The sequence below is a fragment of the Corapipo altera genome, unplaced genomic scaffold (assembly GCF_003945725.1).
Source record: "Corapipo altera isolate COAL_440 unplaced genomic scaffold, ASM394572v1 49, whole genome shotgun sequence".
Taxonomy (NCBI): domain Eukaryota; kingdom Metazoa; phylum Chordata; class Aves; order Passeriformes; family Pipridae; genus Corapipo; species Corapipo altera.
In genome coordinates this window covers 1,130,008-1,155,871 of record NW_020884879.1, presented here as the reverse complement: position 1 = coordinate 1,155,871, position 25,864 = coordinate 1,130,008, and the positions used below count along the sequence as shown (strand labels likewise).

At 39.7% G+C, this 25,864-nt stretch overlaps 1 protein-coding gene across 10 annotated transcripts in view; it reads right to left on the bottom strand.

Moving 5' to 3' along the window:
- GREB1L (GREB1 like retinoic acid receptor coactivator) overlaps positions 1–25,864 on the bottom strand; it is a 135,064-nt gene extending 109,200 nt beyond the window's left edge. For 9 of the 10 annotated variants that reach the window (XM_027638558.1, XM_027638560.1, XM_027638562.1 and 6 more), the window contains exon 1: positions 25,780–25,864. The gene's annotated coding sequence lies outside the window, so the exon portion shown is untranslated. Of the gene's footprint in view, positions 1–6,047; positions 6,105–25,779 lie in introns of those variants that run through there. The other variant, XM_027638559.1, reaches the window with a different exon arrangement.

Genomic DNA, 25,864 nt, shown 5'->3' with positions numbered 1-25,864 from the left:
CACAATGGTCAACAACAGATCTTCAGAGAATAATACAGACTCGGTGATGTTCCTGCAGTGATAAGAACCCAAAGTGTTCTCCCAGACTCCGCTGATCCACAGCTCAAGGCTCATTTAACAGCAACCATAAATTTAGCCAGCTGCTTTAGAAACCACCTAAGCTTTCAGCACAGTCCAGAGAAAGGTGTGCCACAACCCACCTCACACTGGCAGTTATCACATTTATTTGCATTCAGCATGGCTCCTGATAATTTCAATTGATGCTCCTTAGTTCTTTCTCTCCAGAAGACATCAACAGCTATCGCCTTCTGCCCCACAGTATTTTATGGACCTCAAATGTCTTACTCCCAGGCTGTAGTCTAGTCAGTGTAGTTGTTCCCTACATAAGAGCACTTGGATCACCTTATTTTCTTTCTCTTAATTTTTTCAAATTTTAATATCTGTTATTGAAGAAACAAGAGGAAGTAGACAAACTGCAAACGACCTTCAAGATGTAGATATACTAAAGATGCACGTGCTTGGTATAATCATTGTTTTTGCTTTGGTTTCCTTTTTTTTTCCCCCTCAATGACTCAACATTTGCTTTCCTTTGTCTTTCCCCCCACACCATTACAGGCCATTAAGCTCGTATGTTAATAGCACTCTCCATTACAACCTTGAGACATTGTTTCTGAGCAATAGCCCATTCACCGTATCTATACAAAACTGACACACACTCATGCACTTTCTAAGATATATACTGAGGTATTTCAGGAAGAGACACTGAATATTCCCAGTCCATCATCAGGATGGAAAAGTAGTAGAACAATCTGAAATCAGCTCTATCCTTCCTCTTCTGCTATTATGGTGTGTGAGTGATTCTGTTGCAGTGCTTTGCAGTGAGAAGGAAGATGCTGCATGTGAAACAGAGATAATAAACCATAGGTCATCTTAAGCAGACTAGAAATTCCGCATGTGGTAGCTGAACAGCCCAAGAACACTAACAAACCTCACAGGCAACTCATTCTGAAATTTCATACAAACCAATGCTGTGTATAACTATAACAAGAAAGTGTGTACTAGGTAGTAGGTTTCATTAGAGAAATTTCAGTACAAAAGAGGATTACACCATCATCGTGTGAAAAACAGAAGATAAGGTGGATTTTTCTTCTCTCTTCTGCCGAAGGCTGGCAAAGATCAGTGAAATTAAACACTGCCCAAGGCAATTGTTAAAAGCAGTTTGGCCATTAAAGTCATGTCATCTGGTGACCCAACTGACCTACATTAAGTCCAGGCTAAAGGGCAATGTCATCTCTCTTTTCCTATAGATAGCATGACTTCGCATCTTCAGCACAGATGGAAGACAACCCCTTTGGCCTTCTGCTTTTCACTGTACCCCTTGCTACAAACCAAAGTTAGCTGCAACAAATCTTTTGTACTTATTTGGCCTTACAAGAATTTTAGTTTTGTGAAACAAAGCTGAAAAAGAGCAAATTTTCCTCCTTTCAGGTTATTCAAGCAATATCTGTCTAACCAGAAACTGTGGCACTCCACATACTCAGTGATGAAAAAGATTAATAGGTTAATGTAAACATTACTAAAATTGTCTATATAATTATCACTGGATACATTAAGTTTGGATAGTCAGAATAAATGAGACATTATAATAATTTTTCTATTATAACACTAAATGTCAGAGAGGAGGGTACTCAACAAATAATTTACTTTATATCTACTAAATGGCCTACAGTTTTTCCACTCAGACTTGAGAGCTGCCATGTCAAAAATGGGACATTCCTCAAGAATTTTCCCAAAACTTTAATACTTTACAAAGATCCTTCACAATACACAGAAATTCTGTTCCACCAATAACATTGGGTCATTCCAGTTCTAATCCACCTCAGCGTTACTACACTGAAGATCCAAGACCATTGCTTGCAGAACCACAACAGAAGCAACAACAGAATTATAGAAGCAATAACAGAAGAATAATTCAGGTAGGGATGGATGTCAGAAGGTCTCTCTTCCAACCTCCTACTAACAGCAGGATCAGCTGTGACAGCAAACCTGGCTGCTCAAGGTTTTGCCCAGCCAAGCCTTGAAAATCTCCAAGGATGTAGATTGTAAAGCCACCCTGGGCAACGCATGTTCAGGGTGAAAAGGAAATCTGCTCTACACTTTGTGAGTCCCCAGACCATCTCATTACAAGGGCTGTGTGTGGAAATTCCACAAAGTCAGTTTATAGGAAAGAAAGTGGATGAGAAAAGAATAGTTTTGTACTGGTTGTTATCAATCCCTCTTTTATGTAGTTATTAGGAAAGTCCCCCCATCTTATTCAATCACTGTTTCTTACAGCAAATGGTGTTCATCTCAGGCTGCTTTAAGAAGATATAAAGTGGTTAAAATCATGCAGCCTTAAAAGGGTTCATGAATTATTTCTGTGTTCTGCGTCCCCGAGAAAACCACTTCATCAAAACCCAAAGAATATTCTTACATTTCATTCCATCTCTGCAAGACAAAACACTAATTTACACTGCAATAGTTTTCCTGTTTGCCAACAAAAAACATTTTGAAGAGCTGCCAGTGCACAAGAAATGAAGTTTATAGCTTGATCCTGTAATGTCTGTGCCTCTTCATCAGCCATCTTTGTTAATGGGAACAAACTGCTAGGCTGCCTGATGGGTCAGTAAAACAGAATTTGCATCTTGTCCAGATTATGCAAATTTATAACCCATACCTGCTTCATAGTGTGCTATTAATCTAGAAATCATATGCCTGCTAAAGAATTAGGTTTTTTTTATCCACAAATAATAAAAATTATTCCCTTGTTTGAACTTGGCACACACTAAACATTCCAGCAACTAATTGATCTTGTTGGTTCTACCCATACTTCCAGTCTTCAAAATCTTTTAAGAGAACTGAAGAAATGCATGCGATATGTAAGAAGGTAAACAGCTAAGTCAAGTCAAAGTTTAATTTGCTTTTAACAGCCCAACTATATGAAAGAAACCCCAAACACATGTTTTCTCTGTTTTCACTCTACCCCACTAAAGCATATTGGAAGATCTAAAGGTATGTAACAACTAAATCCTTCTGACTGCTATTTAAAAATAAGGCCATTCAAACATCATCCATTAAAAAAACAAAACCAAAACCAACAAAAACAACAAAACCCCAATAACAAACAACAGATTTTAGCAAAAAAATTAAATCAAAGTTGCAAAATTCTGATCTCAAATTCACTGTCACGGCTGGCACCCTTGCTTACGAAGCACTTAGTAGAATGTCCTGGAATCTCAGTGACCAGCGCGTTGAAGGTAAGACCATGTCCCATATGACTCATGGAAGCTTAACTTTCATATGATTGTATTAACATATTTCAGTTTGTCCAAAACAATTATTTTGAAGAGAAGGGTTTCTGTTGCATAGACTCCTTTCTTAAGATTATGATGAAAGAGAAGTTTTCAGAAGAAATTAAAAACATAATGCAAAAAGCTGAGCAAAAGGGATAAAAATCATGCTAAAATTACAAGAAGAGGTAGAATCAAAGCAAGAAAATACACTGAAAAATACATATTTGTGCAAGACTTGTTCCTGCTTTTAGGATGGTGTAGCTGAAATAGGAAGGAGCAAGGTTGGTTTTCATTCACAAAGTGAGAGGATTCCTTGAGGTCCAGTTTTTAAATTATATTTGGTTACAGTTGGAATGCCAAAGTATGCACAAAGTACTCTGATACCCTCCCTGCTCCCTATAGTGGAGGCCCCCTCTGGACTCCTCTGAAGGGCTCTGCACCTTAGAGGTGGGTGGGTGTTCATCCCTGCTCCAACAGGAAAGGAAGGTACAAATTACAGAATGGAAATATTCTACCAGAGGGGTACTACAGTCTCCTTCCACATTAACTTTCAATGGTTATTTTAAGTTCGTGAAAGAGCAGTCTGAATTTTCTGATTTATTTTTTTTAAAAAAACAAGTTCTTGTGGACCCTTCCGCATTCAAGTCTGTCCTTAAAAAGCTTACGCTTTAGTGACTTTTTTTTTTTCAACTAAGGAATTTACAAGCACCCCTAGTAAGCTTACAACACATTGAATACTAGCAGTTTTGGTCCTCAAAAGCTTCACAAGGTATAAAGAATTTGGTTTTCCTCTTGTTCTACAACCTTCAGGATATTGAAATAAAAGAAGCACTGAAAGTGTGACAACAGGTTTAAAAAAGTTTGAAAAGAATCATGAAAACAAAATTCAAAATTTAATAAACAATTATAATTCTATGTGCACGGTATAATTTTTTTGAGTTGCATACCTTATTTCTCTTATGCATTATACACATTTTTAAGTGAGATAGAAGATGACTTTTCCTTCTGTAACCTCACAGAAGTATCCATATTTTCATACATGCATATACATTCCTTCATTCAGTGTTTTGTATGCATCAGGAAGATTTAAATCTTATTATAAACAGCTTATTATAAAGCTAAATATTGACAGACATTTTGACGTCAAATCACATCTCTGCCCAGGGCAATGTAACAACCACAAGTGCAGAACTGTTAAGAAAAGGACCTAATCAAATTAAAGGCTTCCCTACAAACACCTAAAAATGATAATTTGTGAGAGATGTGTGCCAAGCACTTTCTGTCCTTCATTGCAGGGAGTAATTCAGTCTGCATTTGGCTTCACCCCTGTGGCGTCAGCCACCCATCTGTTACCTCTCTTTTTCTGGGGTAATCTGCTCTGTACTTGTCTGCACACTAAGTCTTGCCTTCCTCAAAAAAGTTGCCTCTTGCTGATATTGGGTGTAGTGAGAGTCATAACCAACACGGGTAAACACTTGCCTGGCTAAGCACAAACCACTGTCAGCAGCATCTGCAAAACTGTAATAAAATGGTGCTCAACAGGGCCCCTCCTGCTTGTGACTCCAAAGAAACTGTATTTAGCTGCAAATGAGCAGCAATAAAGTTGTATTATACAACTTACTTTTATAAAGAAAGTAATCTAAGAGCATACTCTCAGTCTTGCCTAATTAAAGACAGCAGGAACACTGGTGGTGATTTATTTCAGCAGCATGGGGATCTCACCCACTACGTGGGTTTGTCCAATAAAGGGCTCTGGATTATATGACAACAGACTCATTTCAAAGACACACAGGGAGAACAACACCTATATTTGGTCTGGCAGGATTATTCTCAACTGGAAACATTTCGTTTCTGTCAGGGAAAAAGGACTCATTACATACCATAACTCTGCCACACAGCACAAATTATCATGATGTAAAGACCTCACTACATTCAAGAGTCAACATTTACACCAATTTTTTAAAAAACAGTTCTCCTAGCACAGATGCCAAAGATGTTTGCTGCAGCAATGCACTAACTTTCAAGAAGCCAGCAGGTACTAAATCAATTTGAATGTCATATTCCTGGAATGTATTTACAAGCCAGAGTATCTCCTCTATAAACAAGTTTTCCAGGGAAGATGTGAACAATCATGTTTCTGCTTGAGCTAAACGGGCACCGAGGAGCATCAATAAGTGTGTTTGACTACAAGAGTTCTGCATGAAGCCAAATTTTGTTAGAAAACATCATTTCCTAATTTTCCCCAGATGTTTAATTTTTAAAGTATGATTTCATAGATGCAGTAACACAGCTTACAAGACTCAGGTAACTGTCTCATATGTACTATAAGCAGAGAGGCAATACCCTGACGCAAGCACGAACTTCAATTTATCCATGATTCTGTTGTCAGAAAAGGCACTAAGTCACATCTGGTACTTCTCACATCTATATTCAGAGTTCTGTAATGGACATGCCTTAAAAAAGCATTTTCCCATGCCTAAAATCCCAGCACTAAACCAGTGTGACATTTTGTATGTAGCTTCTGATAAGTAGCAGTGAAAATTTAAACAAGAGAAGGTAATTGATTAATTACATCTATTTCTACTATATTTCTTTTTGTATTTTTTGGTCCCCATTTCAAAAGGCATTCTTTAAATTGCCCTAATCTGCAAACAGCAACAATAAGTGTAGCAAATACTTGACAATGAAGATGTAAAGCCTCTAAAAACCTGTTACCTTAGTAACCATGGGAATGCAGGAGAATAAGAATACGAGGAGTGTCAGGACATCATTCTGGATTCCACAGGGTTTGAGTTGAAATACAGTCAGCTTTCATTAGCTTTTTGTTTTTCCCAGTAGGTCCTTGGACTTTGAAACAAAACCTGAATGACAACTATGAGCAATTCCAGCCTCACTCCTGATCAGCCACACCAAACAAAACAGGTCTTTTCGCTATGAACCCCCCTCCTTTGCACCCAACAAGCCTCGAAACAAACACTATTTATGCTGCTGACCCCTCTGGATATCACTAATAAATTGCATTCCAAAAAGAAGAGTAAAATGAAGAGCCACTTTCATGGGACTTAATTCACTTTAAACAAGCATACTACAAGAAAAATAAAAAGTCAACATATCTTCCCAGGATATTTTCATAAACCCACAGTTTATTTACAGGCTTTACAAAGTATATTAATTCAACACTAACACTAAGTAGAATTTAGCTGTTCATTTAAGTAATACTATATTTATACTTTACTCATAGAGGAGGAAAAGAAATTGAAGATAAAGAATTGAGATCCATGCCCCACCCCCACCAATGTCTGTTGGGAGTCCTGTGGTCAAGACAGAACAGAACAAAGATCTCTCAACTGCTGGCTTTAGCTGGCTTAATTTTAGGTCCATCCCCTTACTCTTTGCTGCTATCTAGTCACTCAGGAAAACAATCTGGAAAAAAGCTCCAGTCAAAACCATTGGAAAAATGAGCAAGAAACTCAAACTTCTGAGGAAAACAGTAGGGAAGGAAAAGAACATACTTTTGCTCAGGAGGGGATTAAAAAAAAGAAAAAAAAAAAAGTAAAAATAATGGCCTACTTGGTCATCATGTGATGACAAAAATACTTACATCAAAAAGACTGTAGTTCAGAGACACTGGCCTTATCTTGCCTTACATTGGTTCACTTCTTTTTCATCGGATAAAGTATTTCTTTTCCATTCACAGAAATTACCATTCCAGGACAGCATTGATATATGCAAGAGCTACAGCCTCCACATATTTGCAGTCTTCTGCAGTCATTTACATACATATAAAAAGTATCACACTGTGGCAACACTTGTTTTACATGCAACAGTCCAGATTGTCTTTTTTTTTTTTACACTACATTGGATCATATTAATGTCATCATTAATAAACACCAAAGTTACATCCTCAAAGTACTGCTTATAGTGCAAAGCAGCAGTGTATCTCCAGGCAACTGCAACTTCCAAGTTAAATCAAACAGAATATCTGGATTAAACCAAATTGGTTATTATATATGGAATATATATATATATTTATATATGGAAGAACACTTTCTGCATGATCCACTCAAACATTTTGCATATATATATATATATATATATATGAAGTTGCTATTCCCCATTCCTGGGTGGGAAACAAGCTCATGTCCACAATGGTAAGGGCATCCATAACAGCAATGAGCCAGGAGGTTACAAAACAGAACATTTTATTCAGACATATGCAGAAGCAAGGCCATCCCAGGTTTTGAGACGTTAGCTTAGGCCTCAGAAGTCCAGTTTTCAGGTCAACCACCTGCTCGGGTTTTTTTGGTGGCTCAGTTCTCTGAGGCAACGGGGAAAAATAAGCACAACCATAAAATATTTCTTAGGAGGAAAGGATGTCAGAGAAAATGATAAATTCTAAGAAATAAAAAAAGTTTCCTAAAAAGATTTATTTAAATTAATTTCTTTAGTATACAAACAAAATTCAGAATATTATTAAAACCAGGTATGAGTTTGCATACATAATAAAAAAAATTCTTTCCAAGCTTCCCTCTAATCTACCCCATTTTGCTTAATTTCTTTAAGACTGGTGGCACACAGAGTTTCTGTCTGGCCTGGCATAGCCTTGACTGCCAACCTGAGCAGAGTCTGCTTGCTTGCCACTGCTTGGCCAGCCGTTGAAAGGGTTCCTCCAGCAAGGAAGAAGGCAGATTCTCTCCCAGCAGTATCTACACCCAGAAAGATTCTACAGCGAAGAAGCAGAAATGGAACCAAAGTTAACCTAAAATCAGTCAATTCCATCTAACCATCATGACCATTCTCCCTGAATCCCACTTCTTTAATGAAGACGATGAAAAAACAGCTAAAGCAGCAGCCACAAGCAGCCCCAGAAATTTAAATCTTTTACAGAGAGTACTGCCAACTACTAATCAGTCCCATCACCCACAGCAATTATCCAATAGGCATGTTAGAGGACTGGAAGACCACAGGGCAGAAGGGACCATAACAACTGTTCTTCTACAACACACTTCCAGAGAGTGAAAAGTAAATAAAGCTTTCAGAAGTGACCTAAGTAGAGCAGATGAGCCAGTAGCCAACTCAACATAAAGCAAAGATTAAAGGATGAGAGCAGCCCAGTACACCCAAGGCCCAGAGCTCTTCTAAAGGTGAGTGTTTACCCGAGCAATAACTTCTAACACAAAAGAGGGCTGTAATGGACTATGACACAGTCAGCCATGTAACTCCAGTGAGGACATGTGTTTGGGTTTGTTTTGGTTTTTTTTCCAAAGTCAAAGTTTCAGCTTTGTGGCTTCAGAAAGCTATTTGTTGGAAACAGAGGACTCCCTAAAAACCTTTGCTTTGCGCTTATTCCCTGGAAAGCCTGTCAGTGGTGCTGATGGCCAGACCTTCCTACAAGAAGGGAAGCTTGGCATTTTCAGCTTTGATGCAGGTGATTTTGGAGTTGGGGATGTGGGCTGGGGTAAAAAGAGTAACATTGCTACAGTGTCTAAACTTTGTCCTGCAAACCACAGGAGAGGAAGACTTCTCAAACTGGTATTAAGGATGACACAGACGCCAGTTCTGTAAATGGAGATTGGGTCAGAATAGGAACATTGTAACAATGAGACCCGTGAAGAGCATACATGAAAAGCAGTTATCATGATCCTACCCCTGTGCTACCCTTCCCAAAAGAAAACCCCTGCCCAACACCCTGACACTGAATAGAGTTCCTCTGACTCTGGTTGACTGCATTCAGAAGGGAAAAAATACACATAAATAATTCCATCCTTGTGCAGCAACACGAGAAGGTGAATGCAAGCAGATGCCAGTCTTGTACAGACCTCCCTTTCTAGAATTACTGCCCTCCCGTCTGTAAAGCAACCCACAGGTGCTATGCCTTCTGACTGGCAGATCTGTAGATGCTTTTATCTGGGAACAAAGGACACACCAGACCTGTTCTAATGGGAGAAGTACAGTACAACCCAAGCAGAGAAAGCACAAAGATAAGTGCAGGCCTGTATTCTCACTGCTCTGTCATCTACACACACCATGAACTCAGCTGCTTTCCCCAGGTGCTGAAAGAACTGGACTTTTTGTCAGTTCCCTACAACTTGAGCTATACACCTTAGTAATGCTCTTTTACAGGAATAGAAAAAACCTGGATCAGAACAACCACTCATCAGTTTCTCTATGCCAGATACAAAAATGTGTTCTAAATATCTAGAACAGGGTTTTCAAACCTGAAATAAAATTCCCAAGTTGTGGGTTTTTTCCCCATCTCACAGAAACTCATTCTGCAGGAAGAAATAGAATTTAACCAGTACTCAAACCAGTTCAGAACAGTTCCTTCACTGCCAAGTTTAAGCTCCCAGGCCAACATCAACCTAGTTGGCACTAGTTCTACAAGTGATTTTTTTTATCTCAGTGTAATTTCAAAACAGACTGAAAATACCCAAAAGGCATGTTGGTGGTACCTATCACTTTCTACCAAAAGAAGGGCAAAAAGTAGCACATATGAACATTCAATTAATTTTACAGAAGCGATGTCTGCACACTTGTCCAGTTTACAAAATTTCCAAACCAATCCCAAAGTAGGATTTCTCTACCTAACAGAGGATGCATGTTTAAAAAGACTTCACAGTATATTTGACATTAATGATTTGGGAAAAAACAAAATCTAATCAGTACTGATCACTTCCACCCTATTGTGTTACACTGCACTAGATCAAGGGATTCACCCATCTAAAACGCAACCTAGAAAAAGATGTCATTTTTTAAGTGGATTAGTTCCTCTGCCAAATCCCAGCATATGCCAAACGAACAGCAGCAAAACAGGGGGAAAAGGCTGAGGGTGGGATGAGGAAATGGGCAACCAACAAGGAGGATGCAAGGGCTGATCGACCAGCGAGCCACAGCACTGTCACACAGGCTCGTTCACATGGTTTCACAGGAACCTTCCTTATTAAGCCAAATCACAGATGCAACTTTCTTTTAATAGGATGAAAATCTGACAAGTATCCCTGACCCAACACTTCACAAAATGAATGTTCAGTAGGCACTTTGCTACCAAATTCAGAAAGAGCTGAATCCCACATACATCCAGGACCATGCTGGAAAGCTGCAGACAACAGCTCTACTGCCTGGGGAAAACAATCTGGAAAGCACGTGGGAAAAAGAGAAGAGAAAAGGAAATTAACTTTTCTAACACCTTCAAGACTGTGAAGTGACTTTTGGGAATTACCTCCAAATTTCATCTACTGAGTGACAAGTAGGCTAAACTCAAATAAGCAAAGACTTGTAAGATGCCAAGACATTTGTATGGAAGGTCTTTCCTTCTCACACTCCTCCATAACACAGTATTGTGTAAATGCTCCTGGAAAGAGTTTCACTGACTGAAGGAAGTAACAGTGACCATCATTTTCCTATTTCACTGGGGAACTTCACTATCTTTTGGCAGATATTGCCTGTCTCCTTGTGTCACACATGCCTTATTTTCCCTTATCAGATACTTGGAACTATGAACTGCTTTCTGAATGCTGAAATTCAGGGCAGGGAAGATAATGGTACCAGAATGCTTAATAAGTAATCACAGCTACAGAGGACACACAGAGATTTTCATGTGCATGCACCTTGTACCTTGCATGCATAAAACACTCTTGCTTTTGTGGAAAAATATGGGCTTCTGCAACATTAATAAAACAGATGACTTAAAAATAATCTGAATTTAAATCTATCGATCACCCTACCACTAAGCAAACATCAGGAGGTACTCAAACAGAGAATGATTTTCTGACAATTAAGCAAGAACAATAGCAAATATTCCATTTGTAATTAAGAATCTGGGTTTTGTTTTTGCAGAAACAGTGGGGATTTCTTCAATAGTAACTTCAATTAACTTCTGCTCCCCCCCACCATCACGAGGTTTAATGGGTTCAAAACCAGGGCTGCTTTTTCCCAACAATATCAGGCTGAAAAAATGCCTCATTACATCTTCTTTAAAAATGTTTCAATTACATTTATTACACTTGCCTTCTCTAATGCAGGCATTTCCCAAGAGGAAAGAAAACAAAAACCAAAGACCCAAACCACCACACAGATAAATAAACCCCAGTAAAACCACAGTTAGTAGCCTCAGAAAAACCAAAATCCCTTAAACATCAAAAAAAGAAAATTAAAATTAATATGTCTGCTTTTTGGTTGCCACAAGCCAACCTGCTGATTCAGGGCAATGTCACCAACAGTACTCTTATCTGTAAAGGGTAAGAATCAATTGTTTGACAGAAACAAAGGAGAGCTCAACAGGAAATCAACCAGCTTGGGACAGATGGTCACTGAATCAAGTTTCACCCCTCCCCTCTCCAAAAATAGGCTTAAGAGGCATTTTCTGTTACCAAGCAACAGCCCAAAGGAAGGCATAAATCTTTTCCTAGGTATTATTCCCCTCCTCCCCAACACACACACACATTTCAATCTAGTAGGGCGGTACATTTGTGAGTTTGTTTATTTTCCACATAACAGGTAGGAGGGTTTATTCCCTGTGATGACAACGTGCTTCTGCATGTCCGTTAGACATATTTCTCTTTTATAAGGTAAAAAGGAGGTTAACTGTAACCATGCTATGAAAGCTACCCTGAACCTGGGTTACAAGCAGGGATCCGATGCTAGTTAGAAACCCCTCTGTGTTCGGCCAAGGTTCACTGGAGACCTGAGAAATGACTCCCCAAAGAGGGGAATTCTCGATGACTATTTTATATAAAACCAACAGACCCTCATCACGCCCTGACAAGAGAGGTTATCATTTTTTAAAACTCATCATGATACCCTGTACTTGCTTTAACTCCTAAAAAAACCATAAAACTTAATTCCCAAAAAAAAGCACTGTGGTATCTTTAATATATCATACAGACCACAGGACTTTCAAACCATTAGAATTTTCAGAGCATTAATTATCTAGTACATCAACCACCTTAAGTGACAATTGGAGTACGGGAAGAGTAGGAAAGGGTAGTCAAAATTTACTGTTTTGGAAGGCTGGGGAAGAAAGAAGTGTGGTGGGGAATGGAGGGGAGAAAGAAACCCCGAAGAGGCTGTGTGCAGAAAGCAGGGAAGAGGGGGAGGGGAACAGAGCCTGGGGGTGAAGGACAGCGCCTCTGAAATTCAGATTAGCATCCAGAGAACAAACCGGTTTGCTTGACCCCCCTATCATACAAACTGGAAACAGACCAGCAGTCCGCAAAAACAGATGGAGTTAAATTTAGCCATACAAAGAGTAATCTGCAACAAAATTAAAAAAAAAAAAAAAAAAAAAAAAGGTTTACAATTACAGCCCTCACAAAAATTAAGAGGAAGAAAAAGTCTCACTTCGGCAACAAACTGGGTAATCACCCTTTAAAAGCGCAGAGCCTGGATTACCACTGACACATACTTAGACTACTAAAACATATGGCCAATAAAAAAAAAAAAAAGGAGAGAGGGTATGGGGGGAGGGGAAAGGTTGTGACAGCATGTGGTCTGCAAAGGCTTTATTTACTCTCTCCTCAGCTATTACTTGCTTTAACCAGTTGAAGATCTACTGCGAGGCACAGCCTGGGCTATTTTCACTGGGTATTTCATATGCTCCTGTAACACCAACGCAGATACAGCTTAGCACCTCGGTGGTGGGTAAACAGAGCCTTGGCCACGGGCTGCTGAACTGACCAAGGGCCTTGGACGGGCCTTGGACTTTTGAATCCATTTCACTGCAAAGCCACCTCAGTGGAGACTCTGCCCTGGCTCTCTACAAATGGCAAACAGTTCTCACAGGGAAACCGGAGACTGCGATGTTTAAATTCAATTAACTGAAATTAAGTTGACTGAAATTAAACAGAAGGTTTGAACATAAAAGCAAAATAACTGTTTGTACGCATGACAAGAACACAATTTGTTCCTTGAGGTCTGAAGCTTACTGACAGAAGCATAAATCTGACCAGGAGACTTGAACTCAGAACCCTGTAGGCTCAGCCATAGAGCAAATCATTACTGTCATATAGTGCCTCAAAAACTTCCAGGAAAAACACCGCCCTTGGTTTAGAGATAGGGAAACTGAGGCATGTAGAAGTCATGTGCCATTTCTCAGTGGCAGAATGTAGAAATAACAAGATCTTCTGCAGGCCCAAGTCCACATTGTAATATCACCCTGAGCATTCAAAGGAAAGCAAGTTGTTATTTACGTAAATTCATGGCCAACATTAACATTTTTACAGCTGTTTTTCCTGGCCTCTTCACAGCTTAGTGAGAGACCTGTAGCTGAAATCCAATTCTTTACCAAAATTAGTCTCTCTAATCAGGCAGGCAATGATAGTTATCCCAGAGTTCTTCAGGAATAAATATACTTGTTTTTCTAACACAGTCAGAATTGGACTAAATAAGACATGGACCCACAATGCTTCTCTAATGCATGTTAGTAATTTCTCGTTAACATTAAATGAATTACGGACTACAAGAGTTTTGTTTCTTTTGAACATCAGTGTAAATGGCATGAAATGTACCATGGCAACAAAAGCCCCATACTCTTTACATGCTAGTATATAGACCATTATCCAGGAGAAAAATCTACATTGTAATTTTGCATAAGCATTTATCATAGTTTTAGAAGAGGCTTTTTCTCTTACATTCACATATATGTCCTTTACGCTGCTCTGCCACGGTAAGAGAGAGAGAACCACCTAAGATGGGAAAGGAAGGTTGTTTCCATTTCCCCCCTTAAGTAAACTGTCATGCTTTTCAGTGACCAAAGAAATTTCCTTATTCCTTGGCCAAGGTGAAATCCCTCGATACACTGCACGTTTTTTGGTTGAAATCTAAAGGGACACAAGTTTACCTCAAATTTCCCTCAATAATTCCATGATTCTATTAAATGAGGTTTGAGAAACCTGCTTTCCAGTATCTTTTTCTTAGAAAAATCACAAAAGATTTCCTTTAGATTCTCTAGCTCTCAAACTGCTAGTTTAGAACTCTAGGTCTTCTAACTCAGTCTATTATTGTATTAACTTTAACTTGACTCTTTACCTTGAACTAAGCCATTCTTCAGTAAAAAAAAGCATGTCTCTGTAAGTGATCCAAACAAATCCCCATCTTTTTTGCCATGGAACATAATAGCAATTGGCTGTGTTCGGAACATGAGAATATTCTTCAGTTGCCTCTGACTTGCTCTGGTCAGACGTATCAAGCTTAAGCTAAAGTTACAAAAATATGTTTTCTCAATAACAAGTAATTCAGTAGTAGCAGAAGTGGGACCCAAACATGAATTGAATAAAAAATCTTATTAAAATCATAATAGTCCTCCTCTCCTAGGAATAGAATGATAAAGAACAGTGATCCTCAGTTAAAACTTCTGCTAAGTAAAAATAAGTTTATCTGTAGAAAACAGATTCCTTTCTCTGTAGAAACAGAGAAGGAATTATGAAAGATCAGGGATAGGTAAGTCAGTAATAACTGCAAATAGAACACTGCCAGCCTCATTTCCAAAACAAAGAAAATCTCAATCTGAATATTATCCTTCATGAGCCTATATGGTGACATTGCATTTAACTGTTTACTCACCATTTTGATATCAACCTATTTCAAAAGAGATCCTTTGTCCTAAAACTATTTTCTCCTTATGCATTCATAGTTTGGGGCTATTTTTCCTGGCACACAAAACGACAGTATGGACATAAGATTCTCTTATATAATATTGTCTTATAGTTGCACACTGGCTGAAAGAAACAGAGTTTATGTGATTTATTCCAGATCGAAAGACATTGTGACAACACACAGAATAGACCTCATTTTCAACATGCATTTTTTAAGGAGAAATTTATCAGTCCCTCTCAGCATGAACTCCACTTTGGAACAGGTAGGACAGATTTGTTTTAATGAATTTAACCTCCTTCCAGGCATATGGTCTCAAATACACTTGTTTCTGTCCTTGGGGCAAAGGATTAGTTATGAATCATAAAACAGTTATGCTTTCTGACCCTTGTTAACTTGCCAGTCAACTTCTTCCTAAGATGGAGTTTCTCAAAGAACATTCAACATGCAGTTGCCAATTTCTAGTTCTTTCCCTCTTGCTGCGTTTTTTGTAAAACCTCAATTTCCCACAATTTATTCAGATAATCATTTGGAGCAGGAAAAGGTATGTTATTATCCAGACTCTATTCCTCTCTTCATAACTGGAACCAAAAAGCACAACCCTCTTCTTTCTACACTTGGCTGTTTTTCCTCTACACATGGAGCATGTTCAGCTAGATCATGGCAGCTAGAGCAAAACTGCTACCCACACACTGAATCATCACATAAGAACCACTATGTCCAGAAATATAAAACATATGGACACACATGCAACTCAGCTATCAGAAAGATGCTCAAGGGCACGTCATTGAGAACTCCAGTTCCCAAACCTCACCAATTAACAAAATAAGAAGTAGAAGCAATTGATTGAAATAACAAACAAATATCTCCTTTTAATGCATGCTTTATTTTAGTCCTGAAAAAGGTTTAAAAGTAATAGTACTGGGCTTATTTCAAGCTTCCTTAGAGTAAAATGTTTGATTATGAGCAATAATCTAGACAGACAGATTTTAGACAATGCAACAATGTCAATCTACCAGGTATCGTTATTACCCTTTGATGCTCAATCTTCCATCCCAGACAGGTCAAACAATCTCTTACAGAATCACTCAAGCTTTGCAGCCTTCCTATTAACATGTGCCCAGCAATGCCTCAATCACCAGACCATTTCTGTGTTGCCATCAACTAACATGACAAGACAGGCAGAGAGCTGCCAGTGCCAGAACTCAGAGGGCCCCTCCACTGATGTGTGCGACTGGATCTGCAATCAGCATTAATTTCTGACGATATACAGAAAGCACATCTGGCACACAGTGGGAAAAATGACCAGAAAGAAGACAGTAGGAAGCAGGTTATCAAAACAGTTCATGCTGTCAATTCCTTGAGTATCTTTGCAAAATCACCACGCCAGATGAATTGTCTCAGGAAGCTGTATCTTACCAATAGGGAATACTGCCAAGTTTTATGGTTTTTGTGCTGCCCCACTTTACAACAAACAACAAAAATCACAGAATAATTCAGGTTGGAAGGGACCTCTGAAGACCAACCAGTCCAACCTCATACTCTCGCAGGGCCGCATTGGAAATCAACACACTATTCTGGTGTATTTTGGTTCATGGCTGATCTGCACTGATAGTTTTGACTTATTATCCTGTCAAATCTAAATGTGAGATTCTCAGTAGTTCTCAGACTACAATGAAACAAGAACTAAAGGTCTCTTTCTTGAAATAAAAAGGCTGAGGCACAAAACAGTTTTTCTCAAAGAAAATTAAATGTTTTATCAATGCAAATACTTTATCTGTTTCTCAATATGCAGTTTTTGCAATTTGGTCAAACCACTGGGACCTACAAAGCAAATATCCAGTCATGTCAAGGTTATACACTGAGGTTCATACCATACTTGTTTATACAGTGAATCAGAATAGAGAACACAAGCTTATGATACCAGTATCATCAGACATCAGAAGTATCAAAACTATGCAGCATCTGTTGCATTCCCCTCTCTTTTTCAGTCCTAAAAGCCTGAACTGCATGTTGTTGAATTCAAAGTTGAGCCCACTTTCACAGGAAAATTCAATTGAAAAGCATCTGGAAGAATACTGTCTTTTACTAAAATAAGTCCCAGATCCAACACTGTTGGGACAGCATCCTTTAAACACAGTGATGCAAACCTGTTTTTTTTGTTTGGGTTTTTTTTTTTTTCCTTTCAAACAGGCATCAAAGCAACAATGTTAGGATGAATTTTCAACTGTTCTGAACCTACAGGTTATATAGATCTGCCTTTTTCAGCAGAAGGAACTCTGGCAACACACACATGCAACTTCACAAGTTCAACTCAGCAGTTAATCTGTCTGGACTTAGCACATAATCAGAAATGGATTTACTACAGTGACAGCAAATGGAGCTGAAAACCTACACTGCACTGTCTAGGGGAGTGCTTAACCCCTATCTCAAACACAGCCTCCCTCTTTCTACACCAAATCCACATGACAATTGGAATCACCCCAAAGCTAAGCTTGTCAGAAAGCCAGTCAGCTTTGCTGTAGACGAAAATTGAGCATCCATCTGCACAGTCACCAGGCATCTCTCAATAAAACAACCAAGCTGGACAGTCAGCAAGCAGACACTGCTCATTATGATATCTGAGAGCAGCCAGAAGAATGCCTTTTATTTTTCCTTCCTTCTTAGGCTTTTCTGCCACAAGGTCACATCTGCTGTTTAAAATTAAAGTGGTTTTTCTGGTGATGGCCTTTGTTTAAGATCTTCCAAGGCATACTGTTTTTAATAACATTATTAATGGCACATCTACTATACACTAACAATTTCTGGTCTATAAAGGCAAAGTGTGAACACAACGTTCAGACCAGTATAAACTATCTCAGTCAATCAATCATTAAAGAATCATTTAAAGACCCATTAAGATACTTGACCAGTGTGATATTAGATGCCAGTGTGTCCATTTCTCTTTCATATATACACATATATGTATGTGTACATGTACAAATATACACACTATGCTCTCTAGTTTGTCAAATCTACAGCTTGGAAGGTTTCTGGAGAAGGCAACTGCCCATGTATTTTCCCATGTAGCACCCAAAACACTCACAGGCATACAGTAAGAAAGAAAAACATTAAATTTAATGTTTTAAATTAATGCTATATTAATGCTAAGTTAATGCTATAAACAAAAAAACCTCTATGTTTAAATGTCCTATCATTTCATAGAAAATATTCCATAGCTCTTGACACAAAAGCTTGTAACAGCTAACATTTTAATCTTCCTGCCCTTGAAATCCTCCTTGCCTCCCATATCTGCTGTAACCATGGTTGTGGACTTGGAGGAAAAAGGTGAAATAACAATGTGGCAGGCAAGTCCTCTTCATCCTCCTCAAGAGTCTTAGAAACCGCATGCTGACTCTCCTAATGAAAAAAAAAAATGGCAGGAACTAACCTCGAAAATTTGCTGAAACTGCTGCAAAAAGGACTGTGAGGAGATGCACATTTTTCACTCTGAACTTCTGCTTTAAATACCCCATTGGTAGTTAGTTCTGTGTGTCTCTATCCAAGGCATTAAAGTCTTCTTGAATGGCTTTGCCTTTCCCTCCCTTCCCCTTAGGTTTTTCTTCAAAATTGCTCATCTGTGGGATGGTACTGATCATTTGGCTAATCCACCTAATTTCTTACTGCTGTTCTCACAGTCAGAAATTTCCCTCTAAGAGACTAAGATTAGGAAGAGTGACAATGTCTTAACATTTCATCTATACAAATAAATATTTGAAAGTATTTTTATGAGAATAGGAAACAACCATGTTCTTAAATGTCACATACAACATGACTGGCAGGAAGCTGTTTCCCTCTTCTTGGTGCAGTGCCCTGTAGAAGGTTAAGACCCTCTTCCCAGTCTTCTCAAAGGAATCACCTAGTTGCATTAAGAATTTGATTCTATGTAAGTGGCTTAAAGAAATTACAAGATTTAGCTTCCTTTATGAAACAGTTTTTCTCCAAGTGGACTGAAAGTGTAAAACGGTAGGAGAATAAAGTCACCTAATGCTCCAAAGCAACACAGTATTTGGGAGGCTTCCTGGCAAGCCACAGGGAGATGATCAATGAGACAGGATCATCTGCAGCAGTAAAAGTAGAGCTTGTTCTCCTGAATGGCAAAACTGAGATGCAATCGTACACTGTAAAACATGTTACAACCACACAGTATCACCAAGGAGATAGTAAGTAGAGAACTAACAGCAACAAAATACTGAATCAGCAGTAGAAGGACACAAGGCTCAGGACAGGAAATGGAGCACTTGGCTCTCTGCAAATCCTGAACTGACAGTCATCAAGATGAGGTTTTCTCACAGATGCTCTTCATTCTGTGAAATCAGTAGCATGGGTAGGCAACAGTAATGCTCATAAAACTGCTGTGAATGTCCCCATTTCACCAGTGACGCCAGTGTAAAGAAGTAGTTGCCCAGATTCCTTACATCATCAGAAGCAGCTGAGCTCAACTTTCTGGATCTGCACTCCCTTACCAGTACAGCATCTCTCTGAAGGGGGTATGATGGAGAAAGCTCCAAAGAGCTTGGATCTCACTAAGGCCAGAATGCTGTGCCACACTTCACTTTCTAAAGAAGTGATTATTTCCTCTTTACTAGGAAGATTGTGGAGGATCAGGCACACAGCGATTTCCAAGCACTCTGCTTACTCAATTACTCTCGACTGATAACACAACAAGGGACTGTACAACCCTGAGTATACACAGTCTCACTGAGCATTGGCATTACAATTGCATGTGAACCATCTCTATCTTTTAAAAGGCAGCTAGAAATAAAAGGGGGCATGAAAGAGAATTCTACCAAATTAAAAGCATATTTTAACTATCAAACTCCCAGAAAAATTCTCCTTAGCAAGTTTTGAAGTTGGAGGTAGCATTGTAAAAGAAAGGGGCAGGGCCAAGTCCTAATATCTCTCAAATACATAGAACGTAAGAGGAAAAAAGTGTTTCTTATTCACACTAATACTTTTTTATGAAGCCAAATGTAAAATTAGTATGGCTCTATAGAAAAACATGGTCTTCCAAAGAAAGCTACTTATTTCTCTGAAGTTTTGGAGCTGTACACGCCATTCAACAGAGAAATCAGTGCTGCAGAGGGATGTGCAACAGAACTCAGTGCAAAAGACAGAAGTACTAGTAAAATGTTCAACAGCTGAAAATAGTCAGCCATCGAAGTAACAAATTCACACTTTATGTTCTAGGGAAGTCCTATTACTTTTGGTGAGATGTACAGATAAGTCTTCATTTAAAAAAGAAAAACACCACTATTAATAGGGGGGTTTTCAGACCGCAGTTACATTCAGTAACTAACTTGTTCACTCGCTTCAAAGTGCTCTGGTAAGATCATGCCAAGGGTCTTGAAAAGAGCTAATTACATACAATGATGGAGACAGGAGACAGAAGGATCTCTGCACAGCGTTTTATAAAACCCATCACTCCAGGCTTGTTCACGGAACCAATGCAACAGATGTCTGGTAATCTCTTAAGTAACAGTATCTTAGGTCTACCCACACTGTTTTGCTGTTCATAGCTCCATCAGTTCAAAAAACTACCTCAAAAATAACCTCTCCAAAACCTTACATGAGGAGTATTAATTGAAGGTTTCTATCAGATCTTGTCATATTGACTTAGGCTGCTCACTACCATTTTACTCTTCCTGTGATTTTATGTCGCAACATATGGTTGTTCCTATCTTTTGTATTTTATGAATATTTTATTATCTAGTGAAGTAAAACTGCTAAAAAAAAGAATTTAAATGCAAATTAACTAAAGCATTTGACAGTATATGATGCAAAATTTTCAGATCTATGGTTGTTTTTTCTTAAACCTCTGAAGTGCCATGGAACTTAATGTTAACTCAATGAGAATTACATTAAATACAATTCAAAGAAAGCCGTGATTTACACAATCCTTTATGGCCTCTCATGTCCCAAAAATATTTCACACAAGTTGTGACATTACTGTGTGACAGAGCAAGACAACAGAAACCATCTGACAAGGCTTCAGGAGTCATCCAAACTAAACCACATTTTAACATCACAGAATCATTTAGGCTGAAAAAGACCTTTAAGATCATTGAGTCTAACCATTAACTCAGCACTGCCAAGTCCACAAATAAACCATGTCCCTACATGTCACATCTACACATCTTCTAAATACCTCCAGGAATGGTAATCCACCACTTCCCTTACAGCCTGTTAACGATGCTTAACAGCCCCTTCCATGGAGAAATTTTCCCCAATATCCAACCTAAATCTTCCCTGGTAGAACATGAGAACATTTCCTCTTGTCCTATATCTTGTCAGCTGGCAAAAGAGATCGCCCCCCATCTCACCATGACCTCCTTTCAGGTAGTTGTAGAGGGTGAGGTGGTCCCTCCTGAGCCTCCTTTTCTTCAGGCTAAGCAATCCCACCTCTCTCATCCATTCCTCACAAGACTGGTGCTCCAGACTCTTCACCAGCTTCATTTCCATTCTCTGGACACGCTCCAGTACCTCAATGGCCTTCTTGTAGTGAGGGTCCCAAAATCGAACACAGGATTCAAGGTGCAGCCGCACCAGTGCTGAGTACAAGGGGACAATCACTACCCTACTCCTGCTGGCCACATTATTTCTGATCCAAGCCAGGATGTCATTGGCCTTGTTGGCCACCTGGGCACACTTCTGGCTCGTGTTCAGCTGCTGTTGACCAGCACCCCCAGGTCCTTTTCCACCAGGCAGCTTTCCAGCCATTCTTTCCAAGACTGTAGCGCCGCGTGGGGTTATTGTGACCCAAGTGCAGGACTAGGCACTTTGCCTGATTAAACCACATACAATTGGCCTCGGCCCATCAATCCAGTCTGTCATTTCTATAAGAACTCCATAATTCCATTCGTTACTTCCAAGCCAACAACAACAGTGTACAAAATTTGGCTGTTCCTGCAGTGATTAAAAACACTGTCATCCACATGTTCCTCCAATATGCACTGTATTTTTTCTTCTGGATGATAAAAACATTAATTATCCTATTTAATTATTAAGAATCTAACGTTACTTGATTGTTTGCCACCGCAAGCATCTTCACAGAATGGCTCCTTGGTTTTGGGTCATCTCTACTACCTACCTGCAAGTTCAAATCCATTAACAGAGGCTATACTAGCCCTGCTCACAGTTAATGCAATGACTCACTGAAACTTAACTTACTAGTTCCCTCCTTATTATACAAGGATATTTTCAGAGTTCTTAGAAATAAAATGTGTTTGGGATATACAAGATATAAAATTGGTCTATGAATGTATCTCCACACAGAAAATAGCATGAAACAAAATGATCAGGTTTGGAATTTTTAAATAAATAAAACTGAAATTACATTAGGCAAAACTGTTCTCGAAACATATTCCACAAGCAATACTTTTTTCAACACTTTAAGGAACATAATGACAAGACAGGATTTGCAGAAAATCAATTATTCTCAGAGAAAATAACACATTAATTGTAAAAATCTAGTGTTGTTTTATGACTGCCACTGTAATCTGTTCCAGAATATTAGAGATATCTTAATTGCTTACTATATCTAATGAACTCCAGTTCACAGGACTAATTCTCTAAAAGACATGATTGTCAGCATGTCACAGCTTATTACTCCTTCATTTGTTGGTCTTCCCAACAGTCATCCTTCTCACAATCCTGTTTCAGAAGCTAAAGAAAATGAGTCTTCTGCATTGCGTGCAAGAAATGATTATGCAGGAATAGGAAAAACACACACATCTCAGAGAGGCTATCCATATGAGTTACAAAGCCAAAAATCTGAAATATTTTTTACCTCAATGATTTCACAATCCTTTTTTACAAGTCAAGACGTGATGCCTTAATATCATGTCCAAGCTCCATGTTTTGTTAATTACGTCCTACCTAGCTAAATGCCCCCTGTAGTTTCAATTAGACACGGTATTCTTCTCACTTCCCGTCTTGATTATTGTGCACTGTTGCTAAGCGCTAGTTAACAGTTGCCACATTCACCCAAAGTTGGCCGCACTTCAGTAGTCATTCAAAGAATTAAATACAAAACATATGGTACAGAACCACACAAAGCATAAAAGCACTTTTTAAACGAGTCTAAAATGCTTAAAATGAAAGGTACTACAAAATCGGTTACACCACTGAAAGTAAAATCCTTACAGTCCCTACGTCCATTCCAAATTTCCTAGAAATAGTGAAAATTAGAGAGAAATGTATTTAAATTATTTTTTTTAACTTTCAATGATAAGATTTCCTAGAGTATATTTTTGGCATTATATCGAGTCTAGTTTTACATTGAATAAACAGTATTCATAATTTGATAGGCTTCACGGTACAGATTTCCCTTAAAAGATTGTTTCATTCTCTATATCCCATAGCAACTAATTAGACTGTCCTAAATTACACTCCAAGTTTTCTTTTCCCTTGTATCTGCAAAATACTTTGGACATGACTTGTTGAACTGCCAAATATCAATGCCAATAGCTATGAGTTTAAGAAGACCTTGAACCAAATGTGCTTTTTCGAATTCTAGACAAACTTTTCACACAGTCACATCACCTCTCCTTTCATCTGTGATGCCCTCATGAGATCTTAAACTTCACATATTTTAATTATCCCAGTAAATCTTGGTAATCCGGTTGTCTATTACTGCTTATTTCCTTTAGTATTACATCCTGAGCTTAAAAACTGCCTTACCAAAAAAACCCCTCACAAATTCTAATTGTTACATTATCTACAGCCAAACCCAACTAATAAAAATTCCTAGTATGTACAAACTGGATTTTACAATTAAGTTTCTTTTTTCTGTTAAACACCTTAGCCAAAAATTTGTTTTGTACGAACACCACTGATAGCAAGCAGAAACATACACAGTATTTGTTACATGTATTAACAGATAACTTTCAGGGCTTGGACCCCAACTCCTTAAACAGGCAAGCACATTTTGAACACTATTCATCGACTTTCTGGAGCATTTTGTTGTAAATACTCGAGAATACATAAGGAAAAGTAGGCACATGTTCAAAATCTACAAATGCTAAAAATAAGAAATAACTAAATATTTCTCAACAGCTCTCAGAATCCTCACAAATCCTTATTCCTTTGCAAAAGAGTATTTAAAAAGTTAATCCACCAGTTCCATAAGCACTTTTGTCCTATTCACAAACATATTCTTCAGGATAAGGTTTAATATTTGTAAAGATTGTTTTTTTAATCCCACTAGCACATATGTAATAAATTTTTCAATCAGTATTAGACACACTCTTGTTTCTTTTAGAGGGTATATCCCTTAACAAAAAACAAATTTAAGTGTGCATTACAGTATTTAGAAGTGTGGAAAGCCTTAGATGTCTTCTCAGAAGTCATATGTGTAACTATACCTGCAACTGAAATATGCACCTATTTGCTTCACTCTCAGCTAAAACAACGGTAATAAAGGTAAATAAATAAATAAAGCTTCAGTTATTCCTACTCAGGAAATAAGAGACAGCACTTTCTTCTCAACAGCCTTTTATTTCAGTCTTTTAAAAAGCTCTTTGTAACAAGGTATTAGTGAAGTAAGAAGAATATGAAATATTATTTTACTAATACTTAAAATATCAGTCAGTGGAAAAGTTGGAAGAGCCACTGTTTCAAAGAAAATCAAACGGAATTATGTAGAAAAGTTTGTATCTTCAGAGTATTTAAAGCAAACACGCTGACAAGCAGCAGACATGGGAAGTATTTTTCCCTCGGCTAACTTAAGGAGTCTCCTGCACTTCAAACACATCTGACAATTGATAATTCCTAAATTTCAGAATAGGGATAAATATTTGCAGGCTTGGGGCCTAAACAAACAGCAACCCTCGTCCCACCCGCTGGGCAGGCCGAAATCCTATGGTTCACGCGAAGTTTTCGTCTTTCGGAGGTTTCGGAAAAGCCCGGGGAAGCGCCGGGAGGGAAGGGCCAGAGGCCAGCGGTACCTCACGGCCCCTGCGTACATCTGTCAGCCAACGCGGGGAGCCGGCTCCATCCTGGCCGCTTCTTCCCCCTCTATCTTTACTTCCCAACAGCAAATAAGCTTTGCCGATCGGCCGCCACCGCGGTGAAAGCATCACCAGCGGGCCGCCGGTGACACGGCCCGAGGGGCAGCCGACCCCCGTTGGGCTGCCGCGTATCCAGGGGACACCGCCGCCCCTTCGCCATACGGACAGCCCCCCCACGCCCGGGAAGGAGACCTCTCCTCCTCAAAACCAGCCTGCCCATGTCCAGCAGTGCCCCCAAACACCCCACGGCGCGGGCCGCCCACGGCCGGCTCTCCTCACGCCGGGCCAAGAGTCCCGCGGGCGCGGAGGGCGAGGCGGCCGAGCCCCCTCTGCCGGCGGCGGCGGGCACGGCAGCGCCGGGCTGGGGAGAGAGCTCGCCGCCCGCCCGCTCCCCGCCACTGCCACCTGCACCCCCCGCGCCCGCCCCCGCCTCGCCCCCGGGCTCTGCTGCCCGCCGCCCGTCCGCCCACAGCGCCTGCTTTGCTCCCACAGCCCCCCGGCCAAGGCTCTCCCACCCCCACCCTACCCCGTGGGCTCGGGGTCACGTCTCCCCCGGCCCCGGACCAAAACGCCGGTAACAAAGGGCTGGAGCCCGACCGGGGGTGGGCACCCGCAGCCCGGCGGTGACAAGGGCGCTGCCCGCGGTGCCGATGGCAGCCCGCAGCCCACCGGTGCCGCCGCTGCGCCCCGCAGGGTGACAACACCGAGCGCGACCCGGTGAGCGGAGCCGCCGCCGCCCGACCCGCTACCTTTGTGTCCTCACAGAAACCGGCGAGAAGGCGAAGCAAAGCCCCACGCCGCTCCCTTACCTTGCTGGACAGAGAGAGAAAAAGTTGAAGCGCTCTTCTTCTACCCCTCCCTCACTTCTTCTTCTTCTTTTTTTTTTTTTTTTTA